General features: G+C 32.9%; 1 protein-coding gene across 1 annotated transcript in view; it reads right to left on the bottom strand.

The window, feature by feature from the left end:
* Positions 1 to 24983, bottom strand: part of Cwc27 (CWC27 spliceosome associated cyclophilin) — a 179321-nt gene that overhangs the window by 33141 nt on the left and 121197 nt on the right. The window lies entirely within an intron of this gene.

The following is a 24983-nucleotide window of genomic DNA, read 5'->3' as shown; positions in this document are numbered from 1 at the left end:
AAACTCAACCTATTTCTTAATCTTTGGCTGGCAAACCAAAACAAGCGAGATATAATCAAGAACATCAGTCATCTTTCTATTCAAACCTCAGTTTGTTACTTGACTCATTATTACCTAGTTTGTGGAACATTAGCAATGTGCAATAAATATATTAAGAATCAATCATTTTCTTCAAGAGATTTAATATGAGAAATAGTTTTTTTGAGGCTAATATGATTTTGATGGAACCCAAAAGGAGTAATTACTTTTACAAATAACTTTATATGGATTCAAATACTGTGTGTCCAGTTCTATTTCCAAGACTGACAGCTGTAAATGATAAATACTGAGCATATTAATGAAAAAGAAGCCATTAAATACAGAAATAATAGTTGAGGCACATATGCTTAGTAACCACTAGCAAAAAAATGATGTTATCATAAGGGGTATTTCTTAGATGATTCTTATAAGAGATTTTTAAAATTTAACTTCATGTTTTTCTTTTGAGTTATTTCTCTGAATATCTCCTTTTTTATCCTATAATAGTTGGGTTTACATTGTTCTAGTATAAAGACCAAGCACCTTAACAACCTGAGGATCCTTGTCAGAGGCAGTTAATGCTTTCCCTTCTAATTTGTCTCTCAACTCCTCCATTGCATCGACCTTCAGTGCTTTCACTTGGGTTTAACTGTTTATTCCTTCAACTCATATCGTTTTCATTTTCTTGATGCTGTGCCCCACTCTCAGCCACCCAACCTTTTCACTTGCTCCTCATTCTCTCAGGAACATTAAAAACACTTTCCTCTCCATTTCTCAATTAATTTTTCTTGCTTACTTTCTGCTCATTCTTTAGGTCCCAGCTTGGTTAGCACTTTGTTTCACAGACCCTTTCTGATTCCAATCATTAAGTCAGGTGAGGACGCTCCTTCTTTGAGCTTCTGGAGCACCAGTTGGCACTTCTGTGTACGACACTTTATGGTAATTTTCTATTTAGTCTTCTTTAACCCTTATTAGACATTAAACTTGAAGAAGTTCTATTATCCCAGCACTTACGAGTGTGGTTGACAAGTGCTAGCAGTTTGATACAAGTAGATAGTCAAGTAAATAGATGATTAATGGATTAGTAGAAGGAAAATAAGAAGGTAATTGGCAGATTTGGCCCCATAGCCTCACATGCTACTGGAGTATTTGCTACACTCTTGGAATCTCCTGCACCACTGAACTCAGAGATAGTTCTTCAATGACACTTCCATTTTCACATGGCAGAATTTTGTAAAATCTTAAGGCAACTTCTGATGAGTATCCTTAGAACTGTCTAGTGGTTAAGACAAATACAGGAGAGAATCTTGGATTTTCAGCCATAAATGACTGAAAACTTTTACTAGTAGTGAGAAGTTTAAAATAAATGGAAAGGCTGATATGGATGAATTCAGCTGCTTAAAGCCATGCTCATTTTAATAATTTACTGTGTAGCTCTTTATATGTTTTTTCACTATTGATCAATAACTTGATTTTACTTTTCAAGAAAACTAAAAAAAAACTGTGCCACAAAGAAGCCTTATGAATCAATTTTTAAAAGTCAAGGATAGGTAAATAATAAAGCAAAAAAAATTCTACAGAATGTTTATAATACTCAAGACTTAGTAATTTAGACAACAGTAGTCAACTCATCTTGGAAACTAGTAAGGACAAAATTTTAAAAGTGCCTATATTGGGGTATAGTTTATATATAGTTAAATTCATTTGGGGTACACAGTTTATTTTATTTATTTTTTTTTAGACAGGGTATTGCTATGTAGTTCAGGTTGGCCTTCAACTTACTATACAGTCCAGGATAGCTTTGAACTCAGCAATTCTTCTGCCTCAGCCTCCCAAGTGAAGGCATTACTGGTGTGCACCATCATGCATAGCTTGGGGCAAACAGTTTAATTATTTTGGTACTGTATACAGTATATAACTTCTATTGCAATCAAGATACAAAGCATCTCCATAGCCCTGAAAAGTACTTGGATGTACCTCATAGTTTTCCTCCTCAAGCACCACACGTTAGTATCTGCTTTCTAGCACCATAGTTTTGTTACTATTAGACACTCATGTGAATGGAACCATATTATATGTAGTCTTTTATGTCTGAGTTTTTTCACTTAGAAAATATTTTTGCAATTTATCTGTGATGTTCATTATTCCTTTACCTTACTGAGCAGTATCTCATAGTATGGATATACTCAATTTGTTTATTCTTTTACCAATTGATAGACACGAGTTGCTTGATTCCAGTTTTTGGCTACTGTAAATGGTAATTTGATAAATATTCAGAATAAGTTTTACTGTGGATATATAGTTTCACTGCTCTTGGGTAAAATCTAGGAGTAGGATTACAGGGTTATTTGATAAATGTATGTTTAAATTTAGATGATTCTATAACATTGTTTTACAAATAGCTGCACCATTTAGGCTGTATGTTACTATCAGAAATGTAGGAAGGAGACTTCAAATCACTTCACATTTTCAATTGTATCTGGTACTGATATTCAACTTTGGACATTCTAGTGTGTGTGAATGGATCTTGTTATGACTCATTTTTCTGATGACAAGTAATATCAAACTTTTTATGGGCTTTACTGACCACTCATATATCTTCTTTTAGATTGTGCTCAAATCCACTGATTTTTAAAAATCTTATTAGTATGCTTTAACAATTTAAAAAATGTATTGTAGTTATAAGCTGTTTGTTAGATATATAGTTGTTAACAGTTTTAAAATATATTGTAGGTATAAACTGCTTGTTAGATATATAGTCTGTAAATAGTTTCTCTCAGTTCATGGCTTATTTGTTCATTTTCTTAAATGTGCTTTTCAAAAAGCAAAAGTTACATTTTGAGGAATAGAATTTTATCATTTTTATATTACAAATCACACTTTTGCGTGTTATTTAAGAGATCTTTGCTTCTTTAAAGTTGCAATTTTTTCTATATCTTCCCTTAAAAGTATAAAATTCAGTCTCTTTTGTTTAGGTATATGGTTTATTCTGAGTTAATGTGTATAGTAGAATTGAGGTTATTTTTATTATTTTCCTATATAGATAACAATTGAGTCAGCATCACTTATTTAAAAGGCTTTCTCCCGTTAAACTTTCTAGGCACTTTTGTTGAAAATCAATTGACCATTCTGGATACTGTCTTCTGTTCCATTAATCTACGTCTATCCTTCAGCCAGCAGTACTTATCTTGATTGAGTCTTGAGATTAGTTAGCATAAAACCTCTAAATTTTTTTTCAATATTATTTTGGTGGTTTTTGTTCTTATGTTCTTTGACATACATTTTAAAACCAGCTTGTCAATTTCTTAAATAAAATCTGCTAGGATTTTTATAGTAGCTACTATAAATGTATACATGAATGTATGAACTAGTAGAGAGAAATCCAATGTATTTGGGGGGCATTACTGGGGAATGAACTCAGGACCTTGCATTTGCCAGGCAGGCACGGTGCCACTGAGCTACATCCCTGGCCTGAGAAATGCAATCGTTTTTTTTTTTTTTTTTGGTACCAGAGATTGAACTTGGGACATTATGCTTGCAAGGCAGATGGCAGAACCATTGAGCTAAATCCCCAGCCCCCAAGAAATGCAATCTTAACAATATTGAATACAATAAAATTGTGCTGAATTAATTAGGCTGTTGGTAATACAGTCCTCTTGGTTTCAGACATGATACACAGTGGTGGTGCTGGATGCAAGGAAGGAGAGGGGAATAGTTATTTGTTTTTATTTTTCACTATCCCAGGATTCATATATCAGAGAGAGGACTGTTTGGAAACAAGTACAGGTAATTTCAGAATGATTAGGTGATATTAATTCTAGAAAAAATACCATGACTTAGGAAAAATAATCAGTAGTTTTTATAGAATGGAAAACAAACACAGCTGTACCTCTCTTCTGTAAAAATATGAGAAAAAAAAAGAATAGGCAATATAAGTAATTCTCACATGAAGATTCACTGAACATATCAATGAACAACTCCCAACCAAAATGAGTTAAGTAGTCAAAAATTATTTGTTAATAAAAAACAACACAATTTTTTATTATGGGAAATTTCCTACACTAATATACAGAGAACAGTAAAATGAAGCCCTTTACCCATTACGTACTGTCAATAATGTTAACCCATGTCTTATTTAGCTTAGAAGGTATTCTGAAGGCATAAAAGTAGCACTGAATCAGGAGCCGAAAACTCCTAAGTTTCCTCGATAGGAACAAAGGAAAGAACACGAGCTTTCAGATTTCATCACAGAAGGAGCCAGTAAGCATGGCATGGTCTGATCACGCACACTGGAGTGAGACTGACCAGAATTTTGGTTCCACTGTTATTCTGTGTGTACACAGAGACAAACTGTATCCTCTTTTTGTACCTCAGTATTTTCAGCTATAAAATGAAAATAATATTACCTATTATAAAGATTAAATAAAATACTGACACCTGCTGAATGCTTAACAAATTATTATTACCCCATTCGGATTAACGAATGTGATGGTACGAAAACATTCTTGCATACACTGAACCTTTATATGTTAACATCATCTATTTTTTTTCTGTTATGATTAACTTTGATAAGCTCTCAAGAAATAGTGTATGCTCTTGTTCAAGTTAGGCCTATCTTTCTCTCTTTCTTCATATATTGTTCTATATTATGGATTTTTTACTTTGATAGAGGGAAAGGAGATTTTTTCCCCAAACTATGAAGATATCCATATTCCAAAAATGGTGATAAAAGATTCCTTAGTAGGGATTCCCATATTAATATTATTTCACCTCTCACATTTTCACCTATATGGAAAAGTTAAGACAATTTTAACAAATCATTTTATTTTGTCAGTATTTACCAAACCTCATTCTCTTTATATTTTCTAACCATGATGCCCAAAACATGGCATATAATTCAGATATAACAACTTATCTGCAGTGATAATATCTTAATATTGTAGCATTAGTCACCCTTTTGAGATGCATAGTCATAATCAGCTTCATAAATGTGTTATATATATGGTAATTAGTAGTGGTAATGGCAAGCAACTGAAAAATGAGTAAGATTCACTCGTGAATTTTAAGATCTGTGTAAGAGACACAATTGTGTTAAGAGACACAATCTTTTTGGGAATAGGAAGTAATTTTAAAATGATGAAGAGAAGATGTACATTTTCTCGCTGATGTATACAAGCGATTGCAAAGCCAATTTTACTTTGAGAAAATATTTATAGTTGGATACAATTGTAGGACTTTTCATCATATGTAAATGATCCTAGATAAAATAATTAATGTAACTTTATATTTCCACAGGGAATTGAATACTGTTTTCAACAGTACTTGGATCTACCTTATCTTTATATCCATTCTTAGCAAAGCTCCAGTTCAACAGTTTTCACAAAAGATGGACCACACTATACAGAATTCTAGAATACCATCTATGCTTCAACTGCTAAATTGACTATTATCTCACAAAGTCTTGAGCTTTAACCTTATCCTAACTGTAGTTTATGGCTTCCTAAGGGAGAAGTGTATAAAAGCTAGATTTTTAACTCTCAGATTATGAGTGAGACCATTTTGCCTTTAACACAGCCACACAATTGACTGCATTTTGTAATGAAAGTTAAGAACTCAAATACTTGGTGCCTCAGGGTTGAATAGGTAAATCAAAGACTATATAACATATATACATATGTATATATGTATGTATGTATGTATACATATATGTTATATAAATGATTTGCTACTCTTCCTGGTAAAGAATGCTCTAAAAAGATCCACAATTGTTTAGTTTCTAAGGAGTTATATATTTTTTCCTGTATTATCTTTGGGTTTGACTACTTGGATGTATTCTGGAACTTTTGATTGTGGTTATTAATCATTTAATTGCAACTTGATTTATCTTTTAAATGATATGCTCAATAGAGGTATGAAAAAGTTCCATGGCCTTCCAATTACAGATGAAATAATAGGCATTGAGATCTGGGTAACAGAGGTTGTCTTAAAGGTGATCTCATCAACCTTCCAGAATACACAATCTAGGCAGTGAAGTATGTAGCACTTTGGTTTGGGCTGATTTTATACTGTGATAATCTTCACAAGCAGCTATAAAATGACACAAAAAATGTTCTTTATAGTACTGATGAAAGGCAACTTGATGTCTGTATGCCTCCATGTAGGATTAGTTGATTTGATGCAAATTAACTAAAATGCCATATACTACTAAATGTTCTTTACTAAAATAGTCTTCCAATAGAATAAAAATGATAAACAATATTTTATGGAAATGTATTCTATTCTAAAATTTTAAAAGATTTTCTGAAATTAAATTTCATAGATGAAGTTAATATTAATGTAAATATTCTATTAGAACACTTTAAATCATTAATTCTTATGAAAGCTATTTTCCTGTCCAAATTAATATTCACAACTGCTTCACAGTAAATGGCACTCCCTGTCACACATATTAATTTGTTAATGAGTCCAATTCACTGCATCCATAATAAAAAAAAATCAAGGTGGAGGGGGTGAAGGGAAGGGAAGGGTATGGGGTAAAAATGAGAACCAAGATCTGTCATGTAAAGGTACAAGATCCCAATGATGAATGTAATTGTACTGTATACTTAAAATGTACCAATAAACTCAATAAGATTAAAAAAAATCAATATTTGGTTGACACAGTTCATAGAAATTCCTAGTAGAAAGACTAAGTAGGTAATTTATTCTACTTATTTGCCAATGTGAATGAAAAGTTTAAAAATAAAAGCCAGCTTTGAATTAAGAGGTAAAATAATAAAATTTAGCTGAGGAAGACTGAGTCAATGAAAACTGTTTGAGGTCAGAAATAATGGCCACTAATATTTTTCATAATGTAGATGTCTTACAATTCTAACAATGGAAAATATATCAGGTAAATATAAAAATCCAGTCAAGCTCATGGTATGTCAATTTTCCCCCCTAGAAAGTCAATAAATCTAAACAATCAAGACCAGACCAGCCTAGGCAGTCACAGCACCTCTGGGTAGGCTAACCCCTGCTCCAGTTTCTGTTTTTTTTTTTTTTGGTTTTGTGAGTTTTTTTTTTCTTTTTTAAATAATCTGTGGTTTAAAGATGTCTTTTCTTTTTAGTTTTCTTTCTTAGCCAAAATGAACAGGTAAACTGCTTGAGAACAAGCTTTTACTATACAAACCTGTAATACCAGGATTGAACTTGCTAAGGTTCCCACTGTACAGCATGGAAACTATAACTCAAATATTTTATATGGTACATATAGACTTCTGCTACACAAACCCAATTATGTTTAAAAAAACTAGTCACCTTTTCTATTTCTTAAGTAGGTATATCATAACAGGATACAGTATGATTGAGTATGATTAATCACAGGACATTCATTTTTCATGTTTTCACTTCTCATCATTTTATTTCTCATTACTCTCAGTAATTTCCCCAGATCAATATTTCTGTTCATGAATGCTCTATTTAACTGTATTTAATGTTTTTAAAGCATAAACTGAGTCACTGATTTTAATAACTATACTTTTTATCTATAGAAATTCTATTTGATTCTTTTTCAAATTCATCCACTGTTTTCATAGCCTTAGTCTTTTATTATTATTTTAAAAATCTCTATTTGAAACACATTTAAAATGTTGTATCTTTCAGATGTTTTGGGGAACCTTCTATTTATGTCTTCTTACTCTTTCCCTAAAGTAGTTATATCTCAAAAGTATTTTCTAATGTTTTACTGTTAGTTTATTTTCATTTACGGTTGTGTTTTTATCCTACTCCATAGAAATTCTTGGCCCCCAAACTGCGTAAAAGTTCCTTCAAAGAGGTTTTGCATTTGTTTCTGTCAGACATCAAAGGTTTCCTTTGGTCTAGAGCCTTTAGCTCCCCATAAGCTTCTTGGTTAGGATTCCTGTACCACACACACACACACACACACACACACACATATATATATTATATATATATATATATATATATATATAGGGAATGTACATTCAGACTTTATATCTGTGACTGTTAGAAGTTTATAGAGTTTTGACTTTTTTTTTAAACTGAGAATCTCTCTCTCCTTTTCCTTTTTCCTCCTTTCCCCTTCCTCCTCTCCTTTCCCTTCCCTTTCTCCAACACATATATCTGAAAAACAGTAAGCTTCTCTGCGGCCTTCCTGACCAAGTAGACAGTTTCTCTAACTTCTGTCTTTCTAACCCAAAGCCACATCCTCTTTCCAAGTGTGACTGAAACTCCAGCTCCCACATATGACAGCCTACACCTGGGTCCATTATGTGCCCCAGGTAACTATAGTAACAGCTTGCTTGTCTTTTGTTTCAGGTATCTAGAATTTTCCCTCTCTCCTTCGGTCTTTCCCCCCTCCCCCGCTCACTGTCCCTTTCTCTCACCATTTCTCCTTCTAATTTTCTCTCTCATTCCTTCTTTCTTCCTCCCTCCTTCTCTGTCTCCCCACCTCTGCCTTCTCTTCTCTCTCAGTGTTGGCTAAGCATTTAAAATGGGCTCGATCATATTTTATCCAGCATTTTATATATTAGTAAGAGAAGGAAATTCTGTGATAGCTCAGTCCATGTTACCCAAGCAGGGAAGGGCACATTCATTTATTATGTGCTTGGATCTTCCTGGATACACAAAAATTGAACAGGCAACCAGATGACTTTAATGACATAAAATTGGCTAATGGCAAAAGGAGCTAGAAAAATTCAGTTTGTCTAAGCACAGAGAGTTTTACTTTTCTTATGAATTTCAACATATACTGGATGATGATTCAGTATTATGATGCAATATTATGACTACTTAATGTAACTGAAAATTTGATGAAACATATGCTAAATAAGAAGGAATTAAGGGTACAACAACAACAAAAGCAAGAGAACATTTATTAAGGACTTACTATATTAGGCACATTCCAAGGTGCTTTAATTATCCATGAAGAAAGTATCTCTAAGTTTGTTTTACAAAGAAACTGGCAAGGATCACAACTGGGATATGATAAAGCTGGGATACGAGCCCAGGTCTATGTGACCTACACTGTGTCCTATTTCTTCAGTTACAACTTAAATTCAGAAAATAAAATTCACTAAGTATCATTTGTGTGGCTAGTATCCAGAGAGATGCTTTGGGAGAAATGTGAAACATAAGATATGGGCATTTCACTCCAAAAAGTAATCTAAAAGGTAAAATGAACCAAACTCATGAAAAATATTTAAGAAATCAAGCCAGTGATTATCATGTAAGTATCCCATTTTGGATTTATGGGTATAATACCAGCATCATGGAGGGCTTAAGAGATTGCCAATTTTATAGCATTAGAATAAATTTTTAAAAGCTGTCTATAAGTTAAGTTAGGTAATGTACAGGAAAGGGTTTGGGAAAGAGAGTCTCCAACATTAATACAACCATCAGTTTATTATTGGAGAAACTAGCAGCAGGGTTAGATGGTACCTTGACAATTTTCTAATCTAACTTCTCAGTTTATAAATAATCTAAGGACCATGTAAGTGAAGTTACTTACTTAAAATCCCTTGTGGGTTAGCAGCAGAATATGAGTTGAATCCTAAGTTATATTCTAACTTAGCTTAGGTGATACACTAGTAAGGCTGAAAGCCAAGTATATACGATATATTTCCTTTGGAGTATTATTATAAAAAAAGTCCCTACTACCTCCCCTCAGTCAGTGATGGGCAACCTTTTAGAAAATGAGTGCCTAAATTGCAACCTCAGACCAATTTATTCATCACAAAGTGCAATACTGTAATTCAGCCTGAATATCCAATGCTTGGGCTTGGGGGCAATTTGGCTTGCGTTCCAAAAGAGAGGGCTCTGCGTGCGCATTATGGCACATGTGTCATAGGTTCTCCACTACTGTCCTCGGTGGTAGTCAGAAACTTAATCCTTGTTCTATGGTATTAGAAGCTCTTCATTGGCTACCCAGCTAATGAACCAACAGTATCCATCCACATATCTCACTTTATAGAGAAAAGAGCTTATAACCTCTATTGTCTCAGAACCAGCAGCTGCAAATTCATTAATTAAAAACAAAACAATGTATTAAATGGTTCTTACACATTAGAAACTCTGTAAGTCTGCTTATAAATGATTTTAAATAATTCTGGATACAGTATCTCAAGGATATTTTTACAGAATTCCCATAATAAATGAAAACTTTTATATAAATAAAGGTGGTCTGGTAATGAAAATAGTGTTATTTGAATAACAAAGGAAATAGACTAACAAATATAAAAATAGTTGTGCTACTCATATCTAGTTGTATCTTATTAATGCATTCTGGAAACTATAAAGTCTTTCTTAAATGAAAAGTTAAAATAAAACAGATCTTAATTAAGTCCCAGGAAAAGTTCTGACTTAAAAATAGCTAATATGATAGGTAAATGTTCAAGTACTAACTATTTGCCGACATACTAAGTGAATTACTTGTTTAATCTTCATAACCAACAACTCCATGAGGAATGCATGTTATTTACAACATTCTGCCAATGAGGAAACAAAGGTAGTAGTAACATTAAATAATTGAACTCAGGGGTTATAAACTTTGAAATATAAACCCATGTACTGTGGCTCTAACACACAAACTCATATCTGGCTCTAAAATACAAACTCATAACTAGCTTAGTTATTTCTTCTTCATGTTAGGTAAAAATGAAAATTTATAAGAAAATATTCCAGGTGGACATAGAAAGGTTTCATACAACATAACCATGTCCTGATAAAGTAAAATCTTATGAAAAAGGGCCACACATTCCCCTTAGACTGGAATTATATGGTTCAATGGACAAGAAAAGATAAGAGAAGAGCAGCCTGCCAAATAGTGGGTTTATTCAAGTAATTTTCACTCAGGAAGAATGCTTTGTGGCTTTTTCTTGATCCTCCCTAGTTAATCACATTTTACACTTATTTGAACCTTTAACACACCTTGCAGTACCCCAAACACTAGAAGTGTTGTCAGCGAATACATCATCTCTTGGACTGTAAACTTACATAACAGGAACTGCCCTGTTTGTGGCCTAGCGTAGGCCTTATATGCACTCAATAAATCTTAACTAAATGGACATATTCATCATTTTTAGGCCTTGAATTAACAGTGCCTAGTGTCACACTATTACTTTTACTAGATAGAATAAGTCCCTGAGGGACATGCAGGATCTTAGGGACCCTATGACACACTACTTTTTCAACAGATAGTTGTCTAATTAAATCAAGTTATAAGGAACTAGATAATTTCTAACACTTGTAAAATAAGAGGTGAGAGGAGATAGTGAGAGGTAACTGAGAGGGCAGTTACCCTTGATTCAGGCCTGAGCTTTCTAGAAGCTAAGTACATACTACACCTTTGTTTTTGAATGTTACAAAGAATGTCCCCAATCCTTCCCCTAGGTGGTAGTCAGAAACTTAATCCTTGTTCTACTTGAAGCTCTTCATTGGCTGCCTTCCAGAGAAACCCTGTAAAAGTTGAAGTCACTCACTGAGACCCTATCATCTGTTCTATCTTCCTGAGGAGCTACTGGGAATAGATGACATATTCTTTCTTTTCCAGGCAGAATGCCTTTTTTTTATTTGTTATAAGAAAATATATAATGGAAACGATTACAGTGGAAATAGCCTGTAATGTGAAAATGACAACTTACATGCAATATATTCTTTAACATTCATTTTTCCTAACCATAATCCATAATACTTATCACACGACCATAGGTTAAATCATTATTACATCTGTTTTAAAGACACTCATTCAGATGATATCTTCAAAAAGAGAAAAAAATGAGAACCAAGACCTGTCATGTAAAGGTACAAGATCCAAGTAATGAATGTAACTGTACTGTATACCTTAATGTACCAATAAACTCAATAAAAAGAAAAAAAAAGCGATAAGGAGAATGCCAATCTCTAGCCAATGAAACTGCCAATACAGAAGCTTAATCATGAGGAAATTATTTAATGGCAGGGGGGACTTTCATTTTACATATGCACATATACAAAAACTAGGCAGATGGATGTTTTTCTGTACTGAAATCTGTACCAATTTTTCATTTTGTTTAACCATTTTCATTTTCAGGTAACAAACAGAACAATACTGGCTCCACCTGGTGGTCAATAAGCCTCAACAGTTTCATGAAAATCAGTCAAAAGAGATTAAGCTAATTTAGGGGTTATCTGAAGTATACTTGAACATTAAAGTACACCTCAAGATTGAACACTGATTAACTGCAATTTGGTCTAATTGAGATAGAAGTGTTACTTTTTTTCCTGAAGTCTGTGCTAGCTTCATTGCTTCATATTATTTCAGCGAATAAAATAATTCTAAAAATAAAATAATGCAGGCTGTTTCCACTGTTTTATAGGCACGGGTAACAAGTTGTCCCAGAGAATAAACTAAACAGTTAAAATGTATCCAGACTTTCAGATTGGATTCTATTTTGGAATATAAAATATAAAAATATGCACTGACGTTCAGCTTTTTTCTATTAGACACTTTCAGAAAAGTAGCTTATAAAAGTTCTTATCTGTGTATTTATCTTCTACTTGATGCTAAATATTGACTTTTAAATTCTGTTTAGGAGGAGTATATCCAGAATTACAACATAAAATAAAACACTGAGACTCAGAGTGGTTAAATGATTGTGCTAAGTTGGGAATGTCAGAAGCCAGATTTTCTGACATGCTGATGTTGCTTTTTTTGTGTGTGCCTTTGCAGTACACACTCACTGCAGCCACATCTCATCACAATCTAATAACCATTTTGTAACTATATAATTTATAGCAGTGTGATCATTTATGAAATGGAAAGTATTCTATTCAATTCATATAAATTTAAGTAATCTTACCTAGTATATTACAAAGATAAAGATTTTTAAATTAGTAAAGACAGGTTTGAACAAAAAACATCAAATTGGTTTAAATTGGGTTTATCTTGTACTAAACTATGGATTTACTGTGTAAACTTATTATACAGACTATCTGATAGATTCTGACAAGGTTTTTACTAGATATTTTTTAATTCTTCTTAATTATTCCAGGAAACAACTGCAATATAGAAATAATTATTGAGGATTACTGAGGAACAATGAATGGTATTTCTAACGGGGGCTCTAGCTTTCTACCCCTTAGCTGTAGTCTCCCGCTCCTATTCAGAGCCACCTTCTCTCCTTGGCCAGACCTCTGAACCAACACACAGGCTGTCTGTTGTTACTCTCAATTTCCTCAATACAGTACAGTTTATACTTCTCTATATGGTATGACCTAAAATTAATTCTTGCACATTGATGGTCATTTTGACAACATGCACAAGTTGTCCTATCGTTCTATTAGCAATAATTGCATCTTGGATAAAACTCATTGGCTACAGTACTTCTACTGCACAAAGCTGTCCTATCATTCTAAACGTGTAAACTATAAATTATATATGCTGTGTTGTAGCAATAAGAAAACCCCAAATTCTTCAGGATAAAAAGAGTTCATGAAGCCAACCAGGTACAAGACTAAAGAAAAAATAACTAACAAAACTTGTCTAATGCTTTGATTATACCAGTAGATTAAGCACTGCAGAATGTTTTTCTAAAGTACTTAAAGGAAAGTTCTGTGGTTTTGCTAATAAACTGAAGCAATAAAGTGAATTCTAAAATCCAGATATGACCATTACACTAGTACCATCACCAATTGTTAGGACCTGGAGTGTTTGAGATACAATATTAAGAATGCTGTGCATGCTTTCTCACTTCACTTAATTCTATAACAACAGAAGAGGTATTCTCATCCCTATTTTATGCATGAGGAAGCAGAGGTTGAGAAAGGTTAAATCTTGCCCTAGGTTATACGGCTAATAAGCGATAGAGCAAGGATTTGAAATCAAGGCTGTGAGACTTCAAAGCCCATGCTTTTTAGACTCTATTACACAGCAGTTATGGTTGGGGGGTAGGGGTGGGTGATACTATAGTAGGGAGGAAAAAAACGAACTTCCCGAAGTTAGAAGTGTGTACACTGGAGAAGGGATAAGACACACACTATTAACTTTGTGGTAGATATGAAAGCAACATTGTTGCAGAATGCACATGAGGAGGAGGAAAATTGTTCTTTAAAAATGAAGGGTGGGTGAATAAGATGGGGAATAAGGAAAATAAGAAAGAAAAACTTCCTATCAAAGTCCCTGAATGATGATTAAGGAACTGAAAGTTTGTTTTATTAAGCAATGAGGACCCATATTTTATATCTTTCTGATCTATACTGCTAAAAAAAATTACTTATAAGTGTGAGCTTTTTATAAAACTAAATGAAGTGTGTTGAACCACTGTAAATGAAATTGTTACATTATTTGAATTCATTTCAATGATTTTTTTTTTAAGTGCTATTTTCTTCTTATAGTACTAGCCCGAGTTGGTCAATTTTTTTTTTTTTCCTGTGGTACTGGGGATCAAACTCAGGACCTTGTGCTTGCCAGACAGGTGCTGCTGAGCTACATCCCTGTCCCCAGAGTTGGTCAACTTTTATAGGCTGAAGTTCCAAGTTTCCTGTTGACCACATTTTTCTTAAACAATAAAAAATGCATTCTTTAGTAGGAGAGAGAGTGAGAGAGACAGAGACAGATATATATAGATAGATAGATAGAGAGAGAGAGAGAGAGAGAGAGAAAGAGAGAGTGACAGAACAAACTTGGAATTTTTTTTCCCTAATGATTTTAAGAAGAAACAGAAAAAATTAGCTAATATTATTTTTCATATCTATCAGTATATTCTAATTTCAAAGGGAAAATAATGTACAATTATTTTAAAGTACCCTGTTTAGTTGTTTCTGGCTCTTTGTCACTATCTCGGAATTGTTTACCTGACTAGACCCTGTTCTCCACTGAGGTTTGCGGATTCTGGTTCAGATTTAATTCCTCTTCTCCAATCCAAAACTTTAATAAGAAATCTAACAAACTCAAGTTTGAGATCGAGTGAAGGTATGAAAAAGGATACTCAATTATGCTTCATTTCAAATCTTCTTGTGTCTAAATGGGCTTTCTCGAAAGTGGGGCTGGAGGGTGAGTTGGATGGGGGAAGGTGTTACCCTGCTCAATTTTAGTTGTAATGCTGAGAACTGTAGGCAACTCAGTCTGCTAATCCTGGTATCTAGCTAACAGGTCATGTTCCTTGTGGTTTATTTACTAATGAAACAATGTTTTGCAGCTTTATAGTAGAAAGAATATTGGACAGAAGTTGACTCTTTCTGAAATCTGTTTAAGTTAGAGTAAGTACTAAATATCTTTAATCCTTTCATTTCTTCATTTGCAAAATGGAAATTATAATACTTGTTTAATCTACTGCTCAGGACTGTTACAAAATTAATGAAGCATGTGATAAGATTCTGTAAAGTCTTCATTTTATATAAATATGAGGTATTATTATTTGGCAGTGAATAGTAGGGACTGTACTTTATGTCTATAAGTGACTACAGTTACAAATTTTCAAATAATTAAATCTCATTTGAAGAAGTAGGGAGTAGATATGATATTTTTCATTTTAGTAGTGTATTTGTTTGAATAAAGATATTTATGTATATTAAATCTTATTTTCAAAGCACCAACAAAACTTACAAAAGGGAGAAATGTGGAAAATTGTTTTGAAAAGTGTACTATCAAAACTTAATTTATGTATTCTATAAATGCAAGTGTGTAAATGTAAGATTGCTTATCATGGGGCTTACCTTTAATTCTAAATTTGCTTGAAGAGTAAATAATAATTGTTGGTATGTTGACATGATGGAAAAATGCTTTGCTACCTACTACTTACAGCTAGTACTTTTATATAAAATGCTTTTCCAGGCAGTATTCTAAGTACTTTTGGCATAATAAGTCATTTAAATATTACAAGGAAACAGCTGCCACTGGAAAGACCACGGTTTTACACTTGGAAACCTATGCTTTCAGTAAAAAGTTGAAAAGTAAAAAAAGTTTGTAGTAAATGAATGTCTTTGAGCTCTGACAGAAAAGGACACCAAAGTTACACACAAGAATGTAAATTTTTGGAGGGTAGACTTTTCTGTTTTACACACCTTTTTATGTCTGGAGCCTAGAACAGGTTGTAAGCTATCTTGTATTTGTTACATATATTTGAATGAATTAATTTCTTTTTTTTTTTTTAAGAAGAAAGTGAGGGGCCAGGGATTTAGCTCAGTGGGGTGGCCGCCTGCCTTGCAAATGCAAGGTCCCAGGTACCCTCCCACACACAAAAAAGAAGGGTGGGGGAGGAAAAGGAGGAGGAGGAAGAAGAAAGTGATTTTTCAGTGGAAAGTGTATTTTTTCTTAAAGACAGAATGCAGAGTCAAATGCAGTGGCGTGTGCCTGCTGTTCCAGGCACATAGCAAGACCTTATCTGTGTGCCTGTTGTTCCAGGCACATAGCAAGACCTTATCTGACAAAAGCAAAAGCAAAACAAAACAAGAAGCAAAGCAGAGAGATGGTAGGGACAAAGGAGAATAGGCTGAAAAATTTGGCTTCCTTACTCAAACTTTAAAGAGCTGTGATCATTAAGTACTATTTTAGGCTTACTGACCTCAAAGTTTTTGAGCATTTCTTAGGAGGTACTGAAAGCCAAAAGAATAACCAAGGAAAAAAGGGAAGTAAAGCTCATCAAGATGACTTGCCAACTAAAGGTGATAGTATCTGAACTCTAAATTACCAAAAACACATTTTCTGGCGAAAAGAAAAAAAAATTAAAACTGTTTTTGTTTTGAAATGTTATTAATTAATCCTTTGATGTAAAGAATTACTTGGGTTTTTCTGATAAGGGCCTAAACTAAATTCATTACTAAAGCAATTTTACTTACACTTTTTTCTTGGTGAAGTGAAAAATTTCTCACCCTCTTACTCTGGATTAGAATATAATTATAGACACATTCTCACTGATTAAATTTTTAAAAAGTCTTTGGCTTAGTCACTAAAGAAAGCAAACAATGGATGGACTGGGTTGAATATTTTGAGTTAGCAACTTCACCTTCTCTTCCCAGCTTTGTCATTTACCACAGTAAAGACTCCAGTCTGTATCACAAATGCTTTATCTCTAAGGAAAACACTATCAATTACTATTGTCTTCAAAATATGTAGTCAATTAATTTGTGTAATACACTGTTAAATTACCCAGAATAGTAACAGTGTGAATAATAGAGAAATGGCTAAGCCAACCTTGAAAAATATTTCTCAGAAATATTTCTGAGTTTGCTGTATGTCTTCCCAGTAGTTTTCCTATAGAATCTTCATAAGACACATTCCACGGTCTAGGAGTCTTATGGCAACAGGAGAGCAAATGTTGTAGTAACTTTTTCAACCACAACAAACTGGATAAGAATAAGCTGAATTATTCTATAAATCTCTCAAATAACAATTTGGCACCATATGGAATAAAGTATAAGGGACTTCTCCATGGGCTTTGTAGAAGGAAAAACCCAAATACTTATTTTTGATGCTGTTTTTCCATAGCAGACTCAAGCCCAGTCTGGTGAAATCTCAAATAGTGCTGCAACTAAGATATTCAGAAATATGCTAGAAGAGTGAAGGGGGAAAAAAAAAAAAAGAAGAGAAAAAAATTAATTCCACTAATTTTTGGTTGAGATTATTTGATAGAACCCCAAACAACAAGGTTACTTCTAAAGAGAAAATATAGTATATATTATCTACTACTCACTACCAAATAGTGTTAGTAAAACTACAGACTTACATAATATAGTAAAACTTTAATATTCTTTCCTAAATGTTACCAATGTATGTAGCTGTTCTGTCACTTTGCCTTAAATTAGGCAAAGGGAAAGAGTAAAAATGATTGAATGAAAGATTCCATACTTCTTCCACTTTATGTTCCAGACACACATTTTGCAAGAAAGGGCACGGTACTTTCTTTTACTATCCTGCATTCGTTTGTGCTGTGGTTTCTGTTTGAAAGACAGCTGACTTCTCACCTGGACCAGTAGCTTAAAAATTTGTACAAGCAATGGTTTTCTAGTACATAAAATGATCCACTAAGAAGTGAAAGAAAATGTTAGAATGCCATTTTTAAATATATCTTTTAAACTAATATTTTTTGTTTTTTTATAATATGTACATTTAAAGATACCTATATATTTCTGAAATATATTTCAAAATACATACATTGGAAGTATTCAAAATTTATTTTATAATCCAACTGTCCAGTAGTTGACAAGTAAACAAAAAAGTATAGTCATAAAATAGAATATTTTTTGGTCATGTAAAGAAATACTTGAGGTATCTTCATATTGATTTCTACAGTGGTTGCACCACTCTATTATTGCAGACTGATGCAATCACTGTGGAAATCAATATGAAGATACCTCAAACAACTAGGATTATTGACCCAGCTATCCCTCTGCTGGGTATCTTTCCAAAACAATTAAAAGAATCATATCACAGTGATATATGTGCACCCATGTTTATAGCGGCACAGTTTGAATAGCTAAAACTTGGAAACAACCCAAATGCCCATCAACTGAAGACTAAAGAAGATGTGGTTCTGTAAAATGGAGTACTGCTCAGCCAAGAAGAATGAGAAACTAGAGTCATTTATAGGAAAATGGGTGCATATTGAGGCCATACTCTTAAGTGAAATAAATAGGACACACATGTGTAAATACCGAATAGTTTCTCTGGTGTGAAAAACTAAAAGTGTAAATAAGATTCAAATTGTGTAATTGACGATGTGAAATAGGAAGAAAAGCACTAAAGGTATAGGGGAAGTGGGAAGGGTAGGGAAACGGAAATAAGGGAAAAGAAAAAATATGAGAAAAAGAAAAAAATGGAAACAAAGTCTTTGTAAATAGGGAAGGGTGGAGGGGGTAAAGGGAAGGCAGGGGTACGGGGAAAAAATGAGAACCAAGATCTGTCATGTAAAGGTACAAGATTCCAATGATGAATGTAACTGCACTGTATACCTAAAAAGTACCAATAAACTCAATTAATTAAAAAGTACTTGATACATCTACCAACATATGGACCCTGAAAACAGTAATAAAAGACTATATTTTATATGATTTTTCCACAATAAAGAAATCTACTGAGATAGGAAATACATCAGTGGTTGCTTAAGCCTGAATGGAGGCTTTTTAGCAGGTGACAGCAACAGGGTATAAAGTTTCTTTCTGAGATCATAAAAATGTTCTAAAAGTGACTGTGGTAATGGTTGTAAACATTTATGAATACACTAAAATCTATTGAATTATACACTTGAAATGAGTGACTGTATGATATGTGAACCCTATGTCAAAGGCTTTCATAAATAAACAAAACCCTCCTCTTTATATAAAAGTATAACAAAACACTTGGAGACCACTGGTCTAAAAAACAGATGATTCTACTTGGGTTACTGTATCTAGAAACTATGCTGTCTTTCAGATTTAACTGCCTCTCCTTTGCTTCTTAAAACTTGCCTAAAAATATGTATGATGTTGTATTATAACTGATAATTTTTCTTCCTCTGCAGAACTATAAACTTTATATCCTGTCTCACATCATGAAATAAAATAATTTTCAGATAGCTTAAGCAGTTAAAAGTAAAATAATTATAGAAAGGTAAAGATGAATATTTAAATGACGATCAGACATCTTGGTCATCACATAAACATCTTGCTTGTAAAATTATTTAGTAATAAACATAACGATAATAAAACCAAACTGGAAAACAATGTTAAAATATTAACCTTATTTAAGGTAAGAAATAATATTTAATTCCACAGAAACTCTTCCCACCCAAAAAGGAGGAAGTATGTCCTAATTCATTTTGAGTCAAACATTACCATGATACAAACTTCACAGAAAGCTACTACAAGAAAATGAACCTCAAAATTATAGATCAATAGTTTTTCTGAAAATAGATGTAAAAATCCTTAATGGAATTATTGCCAATAAATTCAATAACATGGGGAAAATAAAGGATAACACATCATCATCAAAGGTAGCTTCTCCCAGGAATGCAAATCAGTTTGACGTTAAAAAACTGAACAATACAACATACCACAGTAAAAGATTAGAAAAAGAAAAAAAATCCCCTACCTCTATAGATACAAAAGCATTTGACAAAACTGAATGTTCATGTATGATAAAACTCTCAGTAAATTAGGAATAGATGGAAGCTTCTTTTAACAGATAGAGCTCAGCCAAAAAAAAGTCTTGGTAATAGCAAATTGTGTGTGTGTGTGTGTGTGTGTGTGTGTGTGTGTGTGTGTGTGTGTGTGTGTGACTGAATGCTTTCCCTCTAAGACTGGAAACTAGGTAAGGATACATGTTTTTACCACTTCTATTCCACAGGTTTCTATAAGAATAAGGCCAGAAAAATTTAAAATGTACTCAAGCAAATTATCTTTACATAAAGAAAATTCTGGTAAAAAATTTGCAAAGAATCTACCAAAACAAGTAACTAGTATAAGAAGATTTAACAAAGTTTTGGATTTAAAGTTAATATACAAAATTTGACTGTATTTCCATGTACTAGAAGTGAACGTTTAGAAACCTAAAAAGAAAAACCTACCAGTTATAGTAATATCAAATAACAAAATACCTCTGGATATATTTAAAAATAAATAAAATAAACTATATTCTAGGAAACTATACTACACAGCTGAAAGAAATTAGAAAGACTTACATAAATGGAGAGAGATATTGTATTCATTTAAAAAACCCATATTTATAAGATGTCAGTTCTATTCAATTCATCTGTAGACTCAACATGACTGCAAACAAAATTATAGTAGGATTTTTTTTTTTTTAGAAATTGGCAAGCTGATTCCTCTGCTGGCTAACCAAGAAGAGCCAAGACAATTTAGAAAAAGAACAAAATTGGAGGACTTTTGAATTAGATGATTATTTGATTTTAAGATTTATTGTAAGGCTAAATTCATCAAAATAATATGTTCCTGGTATGATAGGTATATAGTAAAATGAATTCATGTCCAGAGATGAATTTTTACATACTCAGTCAATTAATTTTTGATAAAAATGCTAAGGTAATTCAATGAGGAAATGAATGTCTCAAAAAATGGGGCTTTATCAATTGAGTATCCATATTAAAAAAAAGAAAAGATGCTTATCTCATGATATACATAAAAATGATTATAGTTAAATAGTAAGCATAAAAATAAAATTTTATGCCAGTGATGGTGAACATTTTATAGACCAGTGCCCAAACTACAACCCAAAACCCCACTTATATATCAAGTGCCAATACTGCAATTAAAACTGAATACTGAGATTTTAGTTTTAAAAAACCAACTCATATATTAACATCTTTTGACTTAGAAGAAAAACAACACGTGTGTGATAGCTTCACCACGACTGATTTATGTAATAAAATCCGTAGAAGAAAAAACAGGAGGAAATCTTTGTGAATTCAGGATTAGGCAAAATTTTCTACCACACAGAAAACTTGAAACACAAAAGAAAACTATTGATAAAATGAATTTCATTAAAATTAAAAACTCCTGCTCTTTGAAATACACCCTTTAAGAAAATAAAAAGGCAAGCCACAAATCAGGAAAAGGTATTTTAAAACACATCTAATAAAGGACTTGTATCTAGACTATATAAGGAACTTTCAAGGCAGTAAGAAGATGACAATTAAAGCTATTAAATAATAAAAGATAACTTGATTTTAAAAATGGGCAAAAGATTTAAACAACTTCATGCAGGAGTGAAAACCCAGGAAAAGATGTTCAACATCACCAATCATTAGAGAAATGTAAACTAAAACCACAAAGATAGTACCACTGCAGATACTTTAGAATAGCCAAAATTAAAGACTGGTAATACCAAAAATTTGAAGAAACTAGATTTTTCCTACACTGCTAGAGGAAATGCAAAATTGTATAACCACTTGAGAAAACAATTTAGTATTTTCTCACAAACATAATTATCAAGACCCAGATATATCTATGAGATATATCATAGGCATATACCCAAGAGAAATGACTTCTATGGATGTTCATAGTAGCTTCACTCATAACAATTAAAAATTGAAGTTAAAACCCATATATCCATCAGTTAAAATATAAACATGGTATATCCATACAACAGAATACTATTTATCAATAAAAGGGAACAAACTATTGATAGAGGAGATCAAATGAATGTCTCTGGTTATCTGAACACCAAATTTTAGCAGTTGACATACTGTCCATTAATTACGAATACTGATTAAATTATGACTACTAATTACTTTTGAATATTAGAAGCTAAATCCTTCTGAATTCAGGGGAGGTAACTGTGAATTTATTCTAACTCAGTGGTTTTTAATTTTTTTCCTAGAAATATATGAGAATATCTTCCTTTGTCTGAACAAACCTGTTTATTATATATCTAATATAGAATTTATAAAACTTTAACATCTAACATATAAAACTATAAATGAAGTTGAACCATATATCACATTACATTACCTACAAAAATGTGTTTCATATTGGTCAACCTAATATAATTTAAAAAATCAAAATTTTACGGAACAGCCAGGAGTGGTGGTACATTCCTTTAATCCTAGTATTTGGGAGGCTCAGGAAGGAGGATTGCTTGGAATTCGAAATCAGCCAGGCCTCCAAAGTGAGCTCAAGGCCAATCTGAACTACATAGTGAGACACTGTTTAAAAAAAAAGCCAACCAACAAAACCAACCAAAAACAAACAAACAAACAAAAACCCCAAAATTTCACAAAACCGTATTTACCTATTCTACATATGATGTACTCTGGTGTTTCCTGACCTATGCCATTCCATTAAATAAAAAATGCTGATTGAGATACACTATAATTTCATGACTTGTTACTTTTTTTTATTACCCATAATTTAAAATAATTCTGCTCTAATGTCTAACCTAGACACTAGGCCTACCTCCAGTTTAAGCCTTAATCTAAAAGGACAAAATGTTTCTTAAAGGCTCATAAGTGGTTCAGAGTAGCTAAATAAAGACAAAATAAGTAGTTGAGATGGTGTATCTGCCTGTAAACTTTCTGTGTATCTGTGAGTACTTAGCAGTTTCTTGTCATGGGCCATAATAAAAACTGAAGGTTCAAAGAACAGAGATTTTGACTGAATCTTCTGATTTGACTGAACTAAACTGATCACATAACACAGAAGGCGATTCAGTGCGTTGACTGATAATGTTCAGAATGATTATTCTTTGTGACATAGCGAGCGATGTGTTTCATAAGGTTCTCCCCAAAGTCTTTTCCTGAATTAAAAAGGAAGAAAGGAAGGAAGGGAGGAAGGAAAGAAGGAAGGAAAGAAAGTTTGTGTAATGCCAAATTTCTTTTTACAAAGAGAGGAAACCCACAAAGAATATTTATCTGAGATTTCTTGCTTTCTAGAAGATCCTCATTGTGCTAGATGAGCTAAACTCAGCATGCCATGTAATATTTTCTAAAAGCAAAGCTTATCCAGTTCTCTTAATAAGTAGTGAAATAATACAGATGACAACAGATTGCAGACATACTGCATTATTCTGCTTGTGCTTTTAACTTATTAAAAATGATATTTATACAAGGCTAAATTATTAACCAGTTTATCAATGAAAACCAGAAAAGATGCATTCTCATCCAAATGACTCAATTAGTGTCAAACTGATGTTGATGCCTGCATGGGGCAGTGTCACTACCAGCACAAAGGTACAGAGAAATCGAACTAGACTTTCAGCAGGAGCACAGGCATGATGGCTAACGTGGAAGCAGTAAGAATGTGTTAGCATGCTCATCGGTGCTTGGATGGTGTGCATGCATACTAACCCCCTCATCCTTTTTGTTACCAACAGTTATTTATCTGATGGTAAAGATCGACAGAACTTGAACTGGTGCCAACTCTACTGATGAGAAACAAGGTAGAACAGTTGCTGGCTGGCAGGAATGTTTCTTTTTTAGGAACCAGCAGTAAGATGACACACAGAAATATGGTTGGATGGACTATCATAGTTGCTAATAAAAACTTTTTAATTTTTAAAAAATAAAGGATCAAAGCAAGTCAACTAAATGGTCAACAAGAAGGCACTCAAACACTCATACGAACAGTATGTATAAAGGAAATAATAAATGCCACCTAGACTTGTGTACCAGCAATTAAGCTGAGTTCTAGTTGATGTATGATGCTGTTGGGTCTTTTTATATCAGGCATGTTAATCAAAAGAACAGTGAGGACAAAAATAATGTCAGTCTGCTGAGAGGCCTGTTACATACTCTGCCAGTCAAAATCCACATTCAATCCATGATGCCAATATAAAAAGCAGACACATCAAATTGCTTGATTAATTGTAGAAAAGAAGTAAAAGATGAGGGAGAGTGTTAATAAGCTAATATGAAGGGCAAATAGAAAAAGTAGTTTCATTAAATAAAGTTCTTTCTCAACATAGATGCACAGACATTCCTCATTTAACAGCCAAGTTATTGTCCATCAACTAGGTTGTTTAATTGGTCACTTAATGATGAATTTTACATAGCAGTGATAGCGAACCCATGATATGCATGCTATTTGTTTTTCTTTTAAGACAAAAGATGATAATGTAAGACTTTTTTATTTTCTAAACTAAAACCTCAGTATTCAGGTTTACCTGCAGTGTTAGCCCTTTGCAATAAATGAATTCTGGGTTGCATTTTGGGCACTTATCTCTAAAAGGTTTCCATCACTGGTATATAGTATCTACATTACAATATTCAACATGAAGAAATGGTCAAAGGAAACTCCAACTTGATGACTTTGGTTTTATTTGCATGATCTTTATATGCAATAGTATAATGTATAACAGAACATGAAACTACAGTGCTGAAGTATATAGTACAATCAGCAAAAATTATAATATTATATAAAAAGCATACTATACAAAAAGTCATTGAGGCTCTATAAACAAGATGTACAGAACTGTACCCCCCCAAAGAAAAACATAAAAGGATAGGCTGTAAGACTGAGCAGCAGGTCGTAAACAGTGTGCCTTGGTCGTAAGACTG

The sequence above is a fragment of the Fukomys damarensis genome, unplaced genomic scaffold, assembly GCF_012274545.1.
Source record: "Fukomys damarensis isolate Sample0158 unplaced genomic scaffold, DMR_v1.0_HiC HiC_scaffold_1, whole genome shotgun sequence".
Classification (NCBI taxonomy): domain Eukaryota; kingdom Metazoa; phylum Chordata; class Mammalia; order Rodentia; family Bathyergidae; genus Fukomys; species Fukomys damarensis.
Note: the sequence above shows the minus strand (reverse complement) of the source record. Positions and strands in the feature narration are given on the sequence as shown.